The sequence below is a fragment of the Hirundo rustica genome, chromosome 1, assembly GCF_015227805.2.
Source record: "Hirundo rustica isolate bHirRus1 chromosome 1, bHirRus1.pri.v3, whole genome shotgun sequence".
Classification (NCBI taxonomy): domain Eukaryota; kingdom Metazoa; phylum Chordata; class Aves; order Passeriformes; family Hirundinidae; genus Hirundo; species Hirundo rustica.
Window position 1 is genome coordinate 138,861,114 of NC_053450.1, and position 13,012 is coordinate 138,874,125.

Genomic DNA, 13,012 nt, shown 5'->3' on the forward strand with positions numbered 1-13,012 from the left:
GCTCAATCCCCACCCGTGTGTGAGCATGCAACCATGAGAAACCAGTATTTTTTATGTATGACTCATTCATACATCCGGACGTGCAATGAAGTTGCACATCAGATGAGGCTCTGCCGCGTGTGCACACCTATGGAAGAGCTGCACCCGCAGGAAGAGGGACCTGTGCTGCTCCTGCTTCTGCCCTTCCATGCTGGTGACAGTCTGCTACTGAGGGGATGGCTTTTGGGGAGGAGGTAACCCCTCGTGCTCCTGGGGCACAACCGAGAAGAAAAAGGAACCTCTCAGCTCTTTGCTGCTCCTCTGGTGATTCTCCTGCAAGCCAGGTACAGCTGAGATAAGGAGCTGTGGCTTTCTTCTGTGGGGCTTGTGTGAGAGAGAATGGAAACTTTTGGCTAGGCTGTTATATTCAAAACATTGCTCCCTGTAAGAAGGAATGTCCTTAAGTGTTCATTATTATTATTATCCTATTGTCCATACATGTTGGTTGGTTGATTTTGAGAGGTGCAAAAAAAAAAAAAAAGTTACATTACTGCAGTAGTTCTCAGATGTTTTTAGGAGGGAGACTGACAGCAGTCTACAGAAGAAAGCCTTCTCTTGAACCATGTTAAAATACAATTTGATTTGATCTTATAGTTTCAAAATTTGTCATATGCTGTTCAAAAACTAAGATGCTTTCTTCTCTAAATATAGAGAATGTTTATATGCAGGGTATCCAGTATCTTTTTACTGGAAGTCTTCCAGGACTCTGGACTTTGTGGGCCTCTTCAGAACTGAAGGGTTAGAAAACAGTGAACTTCTGCTCTGAAGATACTTGAATAGTAAAGATGAGTGAGCTGCTTTAATTCTCATGTCTTCTCCAGCTTCTGCTGTAATATTTTGGGTTTGACATACCTTTTTTCCTCCTGCTGTGATAGCAGGTATTGGTTAGTTTTAAAGAAACCGTGAACTCACAAGTTCAGTCTTGTTTCTGCATGACTTAAACCTGTCTCAGAGACATTATTTTTGCCAAGAATAGTTCCATTTATAATATGTTAGACAGATTTCTTTGTTGCTGTGGTATATAGGCAAAGCTAGCTAGGAATTTAAGGAAACTTTCCGCAGTTTGTAAAGGGAGAACTAAAGAAATGAAGGAAAAAAATAAAGGCTCAGAAGTGCTCAAACAGGTCCTTGTGAGATGCTTCTGATGTAGGGTTGGGTTTTTTAAATGTACTTTTGCGGATTTTCATAATACCTGTTAGTGATGTATTGTCAGAGAAAGAGCTGAGGTTTTTTCTGGTGTGTCACAGTAATGTGATTTTAGGTGTAGCAACTGGGGCAAGTAATTCTGAACTGACACCAAAGAGATTTTTTTGTTTAAGGTGATCACTCTTTGTGATGACTCTAAGAAGATACATAAACTTCTAGATTAGATTGAGTTGCTGCGTAGCCTTTTAAACACACCAGACTAAAACTAATGTGGGGTAAAACTTACAGATGTATTGAGTCGCCTGGCAAAACAAGGGCAGTTTAGATAACCATTCAGTAGCTTATTGTGGTAAGATAAACATGGAATTCTAGGTATTTTCCACAATAAAAGAACTTACAAGGTCTTTTGATCTCTCTTTTCTGCTGCCACTTGTCAGACTTCCCTGGATACTGCCAAAATGTCTGTGCTTTTGTCATTGTCCTTCTCTCTCTCTCTCTCTCTCTTTTAATTTTAGGAACACAGTATTAGATTTTGAGAGCAGAATAGCTTTTCTAACTCCTAAATTCCTCTGCAAAAGCAGTCAGGCAAAAGTTATCAGGACTTTCAAGTGAGGTTTGTCTAGCCACTACTGCTTTGTTTTGCAGCTTATCTTCCCTGTGGTTTGAACACTTTCTTATATGTCTGGGTTCTGTGATCTTTCAGAAGTCTTTTAAAATGCAGTCGTAACTTCAAAATGTTCATTCTGCCTTCAGATACTTTCAGTGGAGGCGAGGGCGATGATCTGGTTTTACTTACCTCAGTATATGTCAGGGAGCTGTGTTTGGAAACCTAATCTTACATACTGTTTGACTGCTCATTTAACCAGAACAGCTAGCCTGATTTCATATTGCTGTCCCTGCCAACCCACAAAATCACCTACATTTGTTCACCCAAATTCAGCAAAGAAGCTGAGTCTGGCGGCGTTCTGTTGCAACAGCCAGTTTTAAGTAATTTTTTCTGAAATCCAGGAGGGAGGGAAAGTTAAATAAGAGTTATAAGGGAAGAAAAGCCTTACGGCTTCAGCCTCAAGGGATGAGCCAAGGAGAATCTTTTGCTTTGAGTCCATTCTAGATGTGTTGGGTGTTGCACTGAAGAACAAAACCATTAAAATCCTTTTGAAAACTGATGGCTGACACCAGCTGCAAGGTTAACAGTGTATTGTGGTGTCATGTTCAGTAAAAGCACATAGTTTGTCTTTTCCATGACTAGACTGCCTTGGTTCACAAATAAAGGGAGAATTTCCAGTTTCCCTGTTCGTAACAGACAGGTAAGCAGTCATAACCATAGTTCTGCTATTTGATCACTTGAAAGCTCAGGCACCAAGAAGCATTGCAAAGAGCAAATTCGCCCAGGCTCAGCCCCTGCGATCTCTCTTCTCTCTCCTGTCCCTTTGTTCTCATCTAAGAAGAGATCAACCAGTTGTTTCTCATTTAAGCGCCTGCTTCAGACAACATTAGGCACGATGCTCAAATATCCCCCATGGAAGTGAAGTCGGTTGTCAGCAATGTAAAAAGGCACCATTTTTCCCCATTGCCTTTCCTAAAAGCTCCATGTAAATACACAGGCAGTTGGTTTTTAATAACCATGCTCTTCCTGTTGGAAGGTTTCAGTAAGTAGGAATATACAAACATCAAACTGACTTTGCTGTCCCAGGTGGGTGTTTGAGTTAGCTGCTGTTCATTGAGGATGATTTCAAAAGCATCTGATTAAAATGTTAATACAAGTGCTGTTTTTTAACAGTTGGGGGGTTTTTTTGTTTTGTTTTTGTTTTTGTTTTTGTTTTTTACTGATAAAATGATTGCAATTTGCTTCTGTAAGTCCAAAATGTACTGATCAAAAGAAGAGTGATGCTGAGATCTGGAGAAATTGTGGGAGGTGTACTTTTTTTCCTCAGTCTAATCCAAAAAGACATAACCAAAACAAATTAATAATTCATCATATTAGAAAATTTCTTAAATAAATACTGCACTGTGAGCTCTGTTTGACTTGAGGGAGAACAGCTACTATACTTCCACTTAAAAGAGAGGGAGATATTCCTTCTTATCAACAGAACTATTTCTTTCCTGACAGTTTGTGCTGGTCAGAAAGGATAAGGGATAATATCACAGGCCACATAACAAGGCCTTTTGCCCCCCTTGCCATGATTGGTAGGCTGAGAGTCAACAGGACAAAATCTTTATTTATTTCTCTGACACACTGCCTTGCTACTTCACATGAAAGCAGCGCAGTCTTAATCTAAGGGGTTTTGTACAGTTTGAGTTAATTGAACCATTAAGAAGTGCATTGTTTAAGGATTTGCAGATACTGTTTCACAGGCCAAAAAGCTTCTGAGAGTTTGTTCAGCCACAGTATTAGATAAACAAAATTAGAGTAAACCATGATGCAGTTGGGTTTTTTTGTTTGTTTGTTTGTTTTCTTTTGCAGGGTATTTTTTTTTGTGTGTGTGTGTTCCCTCATATTACAGGTTGCCATAAATCATTTGCAGAGTACAGTGACCTTTACAGAAAGACTGCTAATAGTAAGTGCTTAGGGGTCACTGTCTTGATAGCTGGAAAGAGAAGATTATTGTAGCAGGAAATTATGTGAATGATGCAAGATCAAAAAAATACAGATTCTTCCCAACCTCAACCCCTGGTAGAGTAGCCAGAGGTGTATTAGCCTCCAGTAGGGCTGGATACGGGAACAGGTCATCTGGGATGGTTTTAGGCCTGCATGGTGACACCAGCATAATTTCTACACACCCTCCTTGAAAACTGAAATCAAGAATATTATTTACCTCAAGGCACAGGCAAGGGAAGGTTCATACTCTGGATTTTTCCCTGCAGAAATTTCAAGGAAACGATATGGGTGCCTTGAGAATTGCTGGCCCTTGGGACCAGCACAGGGAGAAGTAGGTGACATTTAACATTTGAAGAAATCCATGGATTGCTAATAAAGTGCTCTCACCTGGGTTGCCAGCTTGAGTTTTGTACTCAATCTTATTTATTTTATATTTTTTGTAAATTTGTCGTGAAATGGGTTCATTTGGGAGGAGGTAAATATAGCTAGAAGTTAAGATTTTCTGTATAGAAGAATGTTAAATGTCATCTCTTGAAACAGTTCTTGGGAATATATTGACAGGCAGCTTTATATATATATATATATATATATATATATTTTTTTTTTTTTTTTTTTTTTAATGGGATCTGGGCTTTGGTGAAAAAATGCATTCTGCTTAAGCTGCCAGCAATTGCAATACAATTTTTTGCCATAGGAGTGTGACATATTGTCCTAGTAGGTACACAGTATCTTGTTACAAAACCAGAGTGTATCCCAGCCAGAGAGCATATTTTAATATGACATTTTCTTTTGTTTCCTCAGTACTTCTTGAATAAAATAGAAACAGAAGTTTGGCAAGCAATTCTGTAAAATGTGAAGAGTGACAAGTGAGAGAATGGTGATTTTACAATGAAAATTACAAATAAAACAGGCGAGGAAAGATTTTAGTCAGATGTGTAAACATATCCTTTGGGTTGAGAGATAAAGCCAGAGGTAATGAACTGTCAGACCCAAGTAACCACCTTGGGAAATGTGCACGGTGTTCGTGCACAGACAGAGGTGCGCTCTGCGCTCAGTTCCTGCTTTGAGCCCGCTGTGGTGGTGCAGAAACCTGCAGCAGCCACAGAGTCACTTTTAGGGTTAAAGAGTAGAGACAATTAATGGTCATGAGCACAGAGTAAATACATGATGTATACAATACAGTGTTTGCAATACTACATGGATAAAACTTTTCACAGGGTAAGACCTTAGAAGAAGATACCGAGTTGAAAGAACCAGCAGTGGCATTATAAACCCACAAGATCAGATGACTTTGTGAAGTTTTGCCTCAGCTTTTGAAAACTGCAATGGAGAACGGAGAAACTGCATTTAGCAAATGTGTGATTGTGTGTCATAGTGATGCCTAAGTTGAAAAGGACCTCTGGGTAGCATCTGAACTGCTGTGGAAAGCAGAGGTTTAGATTAGATTATCCACACCCATCAAGCTGAGTCTTGAATATTGCCAGTGTGGGAGTTTCCACCACTTCTCCAGATGGAATTTCCAGGAACAAGGTAAACTGTACCCTGGAAAATGGAAGGGGTGTAAGGAACTTTTGATCTTTGTGTTTTTACAAGAGTTAGTGATAGTGTGATGCTATCATAAAAGGAGGAGTTATTTTCCAGGAAGACAGTGATTAGAACTCAAGGACAGCCTTACCTCTGGATGTGCATTTTGACAAGAATGCCTGCTGTAGATGTTGAACCATGGGAGAATTGCAGAAGGACACCCAAAAGATTTGAGAGCTCATGAAATTATTTCTCTCTGAGAACTGTGATTTTTTTTATCCATTGACCTAATCAAAATAGAGATCCTCCTTGATTAAGAAATGTAACTCTCTGGAAGAAGGAGGAAATACGCTGAGTTTATATTGGCTTTTTAGAACAGCAATAAAAATTATAACAGAAACTAAAGGTTATAGCTGGAGAGCTGGGCAGATTCAAGCCAGGAGTAATGCACAGTATTTTTCATATAGAAATGATTCATGATTCTGGCAAATTATCAAGGGAAGCGAGGTTCTTTATCTCACTACATCTTTGAACTATGACAGGTTGCTTTTCTAGCTGATATGCTTTAGTCAAACAAAAGTTGCTGATGAATAGGGGTGATTGATGGAGACTTATTGGCTGCTCCTTGGCCCTGGTTATGCAACTGAGACTCCTGGCTATTCATGCAATTTTAATGTTTCAAGCACTGTTTATATGAAACTGAGTTTGACCCAGCTGCTTTTTAATATAGGACTGCAATAAGAATAAGCTGTTTTAGAACAAAAAAATTGCTTTAATATTTAAAAATTTAGGTTACTTGAAAATTTAAGATAAAAAAAAAAAAAGAGCAGTAAGCAAAATACTACAAGAAAATGAGTCAGTTAATAAAATTAAGGTAGAGTTAGGGTAAATAGTATTTGCTGTTTACAATTAGAATATTAATATATATATAATTGTTATCCCAGCCAGGATACCAATATACAGCTATCATAAACAAGCACCAGAAAGGCCTGTGTGGTTGTCACCACAAAAATTTCCCAGCCTTAGATGCCCTTAATTCAGAGGAGTTTTCTGCTGTGACCAAAACTTTAAATTTCACCTCAGTTATTTCTTGGGAAAATTCTTGCTTACAGCTGTAACAGCTTTGGCAATGTTAGAGATCCCAGGATTGCTCTGCCCTGAAATTGATACTTTGTGAATACCCCCAAAGTCCCCCATTGATTCATGTACTGTCATTTGCAAGTAATGGATCTGGCTACAGTAAATTTTTCTGAATGTGGACAAGACTACAGTACACCTTGAAGCAATCAAGAAATATCTGGGGTAAGGAGGAGGCAAACCCCCCCTTCATTGGAGCAAGGTTCCACAATGGATAGAAGTATACCAGAAAATGGGACTTTGCACCATTTGGCAATTATTTGTGGGCACAGCAGAATAAGGAATGGGAGTCTGCCTGAGGGAAGGTGGTGACAGAAATCAGAATGAGTTTTCCAAGGGAGAATAAGAACAAAGTGACATAGTGAGAAATTTCTTTTAGGACTTGGGTCGGAAACAAGAGAAGGGCAAGTGCTATGTTAAAGTAATATGGGAAATCTCTAAGCAGAAAATAAGTCTTGATCTGCTCTTGTAATCACAGCAAAATATAAAAACAATGAAGAAATATATTGCACATGTAGTGTAATAGGCTGGGGGCATAACCTGGGTCTGTCAGAAAGGCACACATGGTTTTAGAAGGGGTTAAGGGGATCAAATAAGGGGTTGAGCTGTGCATAAAAGCTGATTGCAGCAGGAGGGGAGCATTTTGAACCCAGTGACTGAGATGAGTGAGTGCTGCTGGTGCTGAGCAGTTTAATTCTAGTGGGTGGAAAGGATTCCCTAAATGATGTGCTGGAGGTCTGTATGTCTGTGCCTGGGGAATTCAGGCAGTTCAGCTGTGTGTAGCCCAGCTGCAGGTAGGAGTGGGATTCTGAGGGGGAGCCTCATTCCTGCCTGTAAGTATCTGAAGGGAGGATGCCAAAGAGATGGATCCAGTCTCTTCTCAGTGGTGCCAAACAACAGGACAAGAGGCAACAGGCAGACACTGAGGGACAGGAAGCTCCACCTGAAGAAGTTCTTTACTGTGTTGGGGACTGACCCCAGGAACAGATTGCCCAGAGAGGCTGTGGAGTCTCCTTTACTGGAGATACTCCAGAACTGCCTGAATGCAGTCCTGTGCAATGTGCTCTAGGATGACCTTGCCTGAGCAGGGAGGTTGGACCAGATGAAGGGGCGCTGTGGCCCTTTCCAACCTGACCCATTCTGTGATCTTCACTCTGCTGTGTGGATGGTTTGGGGTTTGACCTAATGGTTCCAGAAACTATCTGAACTGTAGCTACCTTAAAATACATGTACCCAAGAATACGTAATTTCTTTACTGAAAATATCAGCAAAAATTAAAGTTTTTGTAATTTACAATTTCCAATCAAGTGAGGGATAAATTGGTAATACTGTCAGTTGTAAAGTAGCTAGTCTAGCTCTGCTTTCTTTCTTTATTGCCTCTTCCCTTCTTTCTTTGATCTTACTTCTGTTTTGACAAAACCAAATTTGTAATAAAAATTGATAATAGCCTAAGTTTTTTAAAAATTCTGCCTCTATCCAGTTTATACTTTGTATAGTCTAGACAGTCTGCTATTTGTAAATAGCCTGCTATTGCATTAAGCTGTAGCAAGCTTGACAGTAATAAAGAGAAGAACTAGTTTTTCCCTGTGCTGCAGTGGTGGGCCTTCCAGGTTTGTGTGGGTGAACCCCAGAGGTTTGCAATATCACTGTCAGCTGCATTGGCTCAACAAAATAAGCAGAAAAATTCATCTCTATGGTCTTTTACTGGTGTTTAAATGCAGAGGAAGGGAATTTGTAAAAAAAAAAGAAATGCAGTTGCCAAGAATTCAGAACATTTTCCTGTTTGTTTTCCCTGAAATTTCAGTCTGAATGAAGCAAATCAATCTCAATTTTGTTGCAGTCTCAGCAGATACCTTTTTAAACTTTAATTTGCTTTATTTATTTATTTTTGCATTAAAAAAGAAAAAAAGAAAAAAGTTCTTGTTTTAGCAGTATTTCCTAATTTTGGAAGAAGAATTTCTGAAATGCTGTAAAGAAATTTTGTGTCAGCCAAAAGGAGGAATACTGAAATGCTTTGAATGTTCATATTTTCATGAGGAGGACCTACTTTAATATACAAAGTGTGAAAATTTGGATCACTTTCAGATGGAAAGTCTGCCATGTATGCAAATGAGTCAAGAACTAAGTCCATGAACATGGAAGTTCATTCCTTATCATGGTAAATACTTTGTTAAACTGAGTCTCTAAAGCTCTGCTCCCAAAACATTGTTCCTCAAGCCCCTCTAAAAAGCAGCACTTTGAACTGAAATTTTCAAATGGATAAAAGTTATATTTTGGTTCCCAGATAATTGTGATCTAAAACATTTCTCTATACCAAGAATACATTAAATTCCCTATAATGTTAATTTCAACCTGTAGTTCCTCTCTTTTAAAAGAAGTGGGTGTTTTGTTATGTAAAATAGAAGACTAGTCTACGTGTCACTGTCAGTTCTCTATCTGTCATGATATAAATAATTTAAAGGAAAACAAAGCATCCAGAGTATGTGCGAATGAGTCAAGTGTACTGTTGCTTTATTAGAGTTCTTGGTGGGGCCGAGTATTATTTTGCTTTCTGAGCTTTGCTGACAGCTACAGCACACCTGTAGGGTGTGGGTGATGGAGTCAGCCAGTTAATTACTGATGAAAACAACACCAAAATGCACCCTGACCTGTGTTACGCAGTATGCAGCACTGGGTTTCTGTCTGTACTTTCCTGAGTTTGGGTCACGTTCTCTATAAGTCTCTAAGCTGTGTACAGAGGTTTGTGGGTGATGAAAAATGTGCTTCTAGTATTTCTTGATGCTTGACTTGGGTTGTCATAATTTCTGCCTGTAGTTCCCAGGCTGTGGGTTGCTAGTGCCTATAAGAATAACACTATGCTTATGGGAGGCCTTTAAAATGACATGCTAAGGGACTCGGTTTGTAAAGCTCCTTGAAAACCATGCTGGAGTGCGAAAGTGTTCTTCCTCATCCCCTTGACTCTACTGCTGTTACAAGCCCAGCACAAAGTTCTCCATCATCCTCTATGCAAATACTCACCCTGCACTTTGTTCCACCACTTGGTGAAGCCTCAGTTTTGTCATCTCTCAAGGCTTCTGACCATTGCTCCGTGGTCTGAAGGGATCAACACTGTCTGTGGTGTACCCTTTCTTTCCAGGACTTGTGCTTGGCTTGCATGGCTCCCTCCTGCCAGAGAGCACTGAGGTGAGGCCAGCTACCAAACATTTCTCTGAAATGTGTGCATGTTGTATATTAGAATTAACACAATCTCATGTTTGTATATAAATGGTACTCTTAAGCTATTTCCTTCATAAAATACCAAAAGATTCCTTCCTCCCCCTCACTGTGGTGAGGCTGGGGAGCCTGTGAAGGGGAGGTGGCTATGAAAGCATGAATGGGGCTGGGGAAATGTCAGGGACAGCCTGTGGAGCTGTGCCTTCAGCCAAGTGTGTCCGCGTAGCAGTGACCTTCAGTGTCCCTCAGTCACCTCACGCCAGTGGCCAGGCACAGTGGAATCACCACATGACCTTTCCCATGGGAAAACTTTCTCCCACAGCATTTTTGTGGAAGTCTCTTGTATTCAGGCTTGGAGAGGAGGGGAGTTTGGCCCTCTGTATGCTAAGGGGCACATTGGTGATTGCTGCCGGTTCAGCATTTTGCACAGCATAAAGCTGTTTGGATAATAAGACACTAAGATGAGGACAAGAGTTCATACCACTTTAAAAGTCCATCTAATTCTTTTAAATACTGGAAATATTACTTGAAGGAGTGTCTCTGTGCTGTTGTGTTGCAAGAGTGAAACAATAGCACATTTGATTTGAGACCTTGAAAATATTTTCCTCTTTCTAATAAGATTGATACAACTTTCCCACCACTTGCATTGAAAGTTGGCAAGATACTGAGGAGCAGCAGAGAGTTTTACTGTTTAAGTTGAGCAATCATATTTGTACCTAGATGGAGAGACATGATTTACTCAGCTGTGCATAAGAAAATTTCAGCTGTGGGAAACCAACTCTTAGAAGGTGTTTACTTTTAATTCTTATCTTTGCTGAAAGTTGAGGAAACTCATACTCCTGATTTAAATGAGCATCAAAAAAATTTCACTCAATATCTTAAAAAAATGCAAAGACATGTTCCACCACACCCACCACTGGTAGAATTTGAAAGGGATTGGTATTATAATATGCAATGCTGGTTTAAAATTAAGGCAGACATTGTTTTAGGAAAACAAACCCAAATGTTAAATCCACTTACTGCCTTGGTTTTCAGTCATGAATACCCCAGATTTAAGGCTTTAAGTTGTGTGAATCACAGAGAATTTGACATTGTCACACAAGGATTTTAAAAGCATTTTTACGTCCCTTAAAAGTGGTGACAAGCTTTATATTCACTTTTAATATGTAGGGAGAGTAGCATCTATTACAGAAACTATTTTAAGTTTTGTGAAGTTAACTAGAACTCATTCAGCTGGTGAGCCAGGGCATCAAGGCTTTCTCTGAAAAGTAAAAGGAGAAATAGGACAAAATATTATCCAGATGGAACTGAGCCAAACATGGCTTTTCAGAGCTGAGAGTACAACAGGGATGCATTTATATAGGAAAAAGAATATCCATCTGCTAGCTTCAAACACTTCTTGGCCCCAGGAAAGGCAAGCTTTAGTCTTAGCTCTTCATCCAAGAGGTAAGTTCTTCATCCATTCAGTGGGTAACTGAAAGTAACTGAAAGTAACTGAAAGTGTGTGCAGCAGTGTTTGTGCTATGGGAGTTATGGGGCAGTGGCCAAGGAGCCTTCCCAGCATTCCAAAGCATTGCAGGTGGGATTCTGACTCGTTCCTCGGACCGTGCAGATGAGCCATAAGCTCTGAGGAGGCAGCAGGAATTTCTTCAGCGAAAGCAAATTTCCAGGTGGTTTAAAGCCAGTATGACCAACTCCACCCAGTTTTCCTTGTGCCAGTACTGTAGGATGAGGCAGAGGGATCATGGCAAGTGCTGTCACTGTCTGGTGGTCTGTGGCTGCTGGCAGCTTCTGCAGGGGTTTGGAAAGGCCATGGGCTATTCACAAATGTACCAGAGAGGTCAAGAGTTTATTACAGGAGCACAGAGGAAATTGTCTCCTTACCTGGCTGCCTAAATTCAGCTAGATTCATGATACATGTGAAATTAGTCAGGATGATTTTAACAATATCTAAAAAGCTCAGATACTGGTTCACTAAGGCAGAGTAGTTAAATTTGATAGGCAACCAAATAACATGGGATGAGAGCAGTGTAAAAACCTTAGAATTACAGGTCTGAAAATATCCTTCAGGATTTCTACTGAAAGCAGAGGGAAAAAAAAAAAAAAAAAAAAAAAAGAAAGGAACAGGATGATTTTGGTTTTTTTTATTAAAAAACAGCAAACAAAACAGATGGAAGACATCTCGGATTTGTATCTTCCTAATGTGAAGCACCAAAGGATATTTTTTTCTGTTTTTCATTTTGAGTATGGGGGTGGAGATAGATTAATGGGTTTTGGTTTAGCCTCCAGTTCTTAAATGTCTTGCACTTGAAAACAGTGTTTTTCTCCTCCTTTATACCAGATGTTGCACTCTGGAGAGTAATTTCTTACTGTTCTCCAAGTTCAGTGAACTGCCTTGTATTTTAATGATGTTGGTTAGGAAATGTACCAGTTCATAACCAGTAATGTACCTAAGGCTGTTTATAGACTTCAGTATGGCATCCATCACAACTGAAATGGCTTAGGAAGATGAAACTTGATCCTTTTGGACAGCTGTGTACTTACTCTGAGAAGAGACACTTGAACGAGGAAGGATGACACTGATTTTTTTACATGATGAGATGTTTGGGAGTTTGCAGTTATTTAAACAATTCTTCAGGATTTACAGGATCAGCATGATTTCCTCAGGTAGCAGGGCAGCTCACGGTAAGTTCAGATCATTGATGACGTGCATAAACTATGTAAGTTAAAGTAATTTTGATAATATTTGTGAGCTTTTTTTGCTTTTAAAGGGATGGCTTAGTGAAATATGAACAATTTCCTGGTGGATTTCTTTTGTTTTCTCTTTGTGGACAGGGTGTAGCGCTAGGCATTTCTTTGAAGTTCTCAGTTCCATTGCCAAGTATTTTTTCCAGCAAACTAATTGTGAGAGTTCATTTACTCTTGCTCACTCCATTACACTTTTTCCTTTGTTTTGCAGCATGTTTCTCTGCTTGCTTCTTTTGCTTTCTTTTATGCACCCATTAAGCCCTGAACAAGCTGCTTGAATAAGTTTGCTCCTTAAGATTTTCTGCCTTTAAATTCCTCTTGCCGACTGACACATTCCTCTGTGAGATCTGTGCCTACCATGGCATCTTAGTGGACTAACAGGGTGCAGCTGCATGGCTGCTTAGCACAAGCAAGCTTGCTAATTAATGGAGGCTCCCCTTGGGGAGTGGAATCTGAGTTCTGTGCTCACCCTGAAGGAGCTGTCTAAAATTGATCAGATGACATGTGTCTTAAAAATGCCCACTGATTTTTAAAGGTGATAAGCTTAAACATAAAAAACACCCTGTGGGAATCTACATTGTAGGTGTCCTGGGTTAGTGTTAGGCA

The 13,012-nt window shown here is 39.7% G+C and overlaps 1 protein-coding gene across 7 annotated transcripts in view; it reads left to right on the top strand.

The window, feature by feature from the left end:
- The window catches only part of KIAA1217 (KIAA1217 ortholog), a 226,793-nt gene that overhangs the window by 70,536 nt on the left and 143,245 nt on the right, over nucleotides 1-13,012 (top strand). Inside the window, exon 1 of one of the 7 annotated variants that reach the window (XM_040057770.1) lies at nucleotides 12,229-12,343. The exons of the other annotated variants lie outside the window; for them this stretch is intronic. The gene's annotated coding sequence lies outside the window, so the exon portion shown is untranslated. Of the gene's footprint in view, nucleotides 1-12,228; nucleotides 12,344-13,012 lie in introns of those variants that run through there. 7 annotated transcript variants of the gene reach the window in all.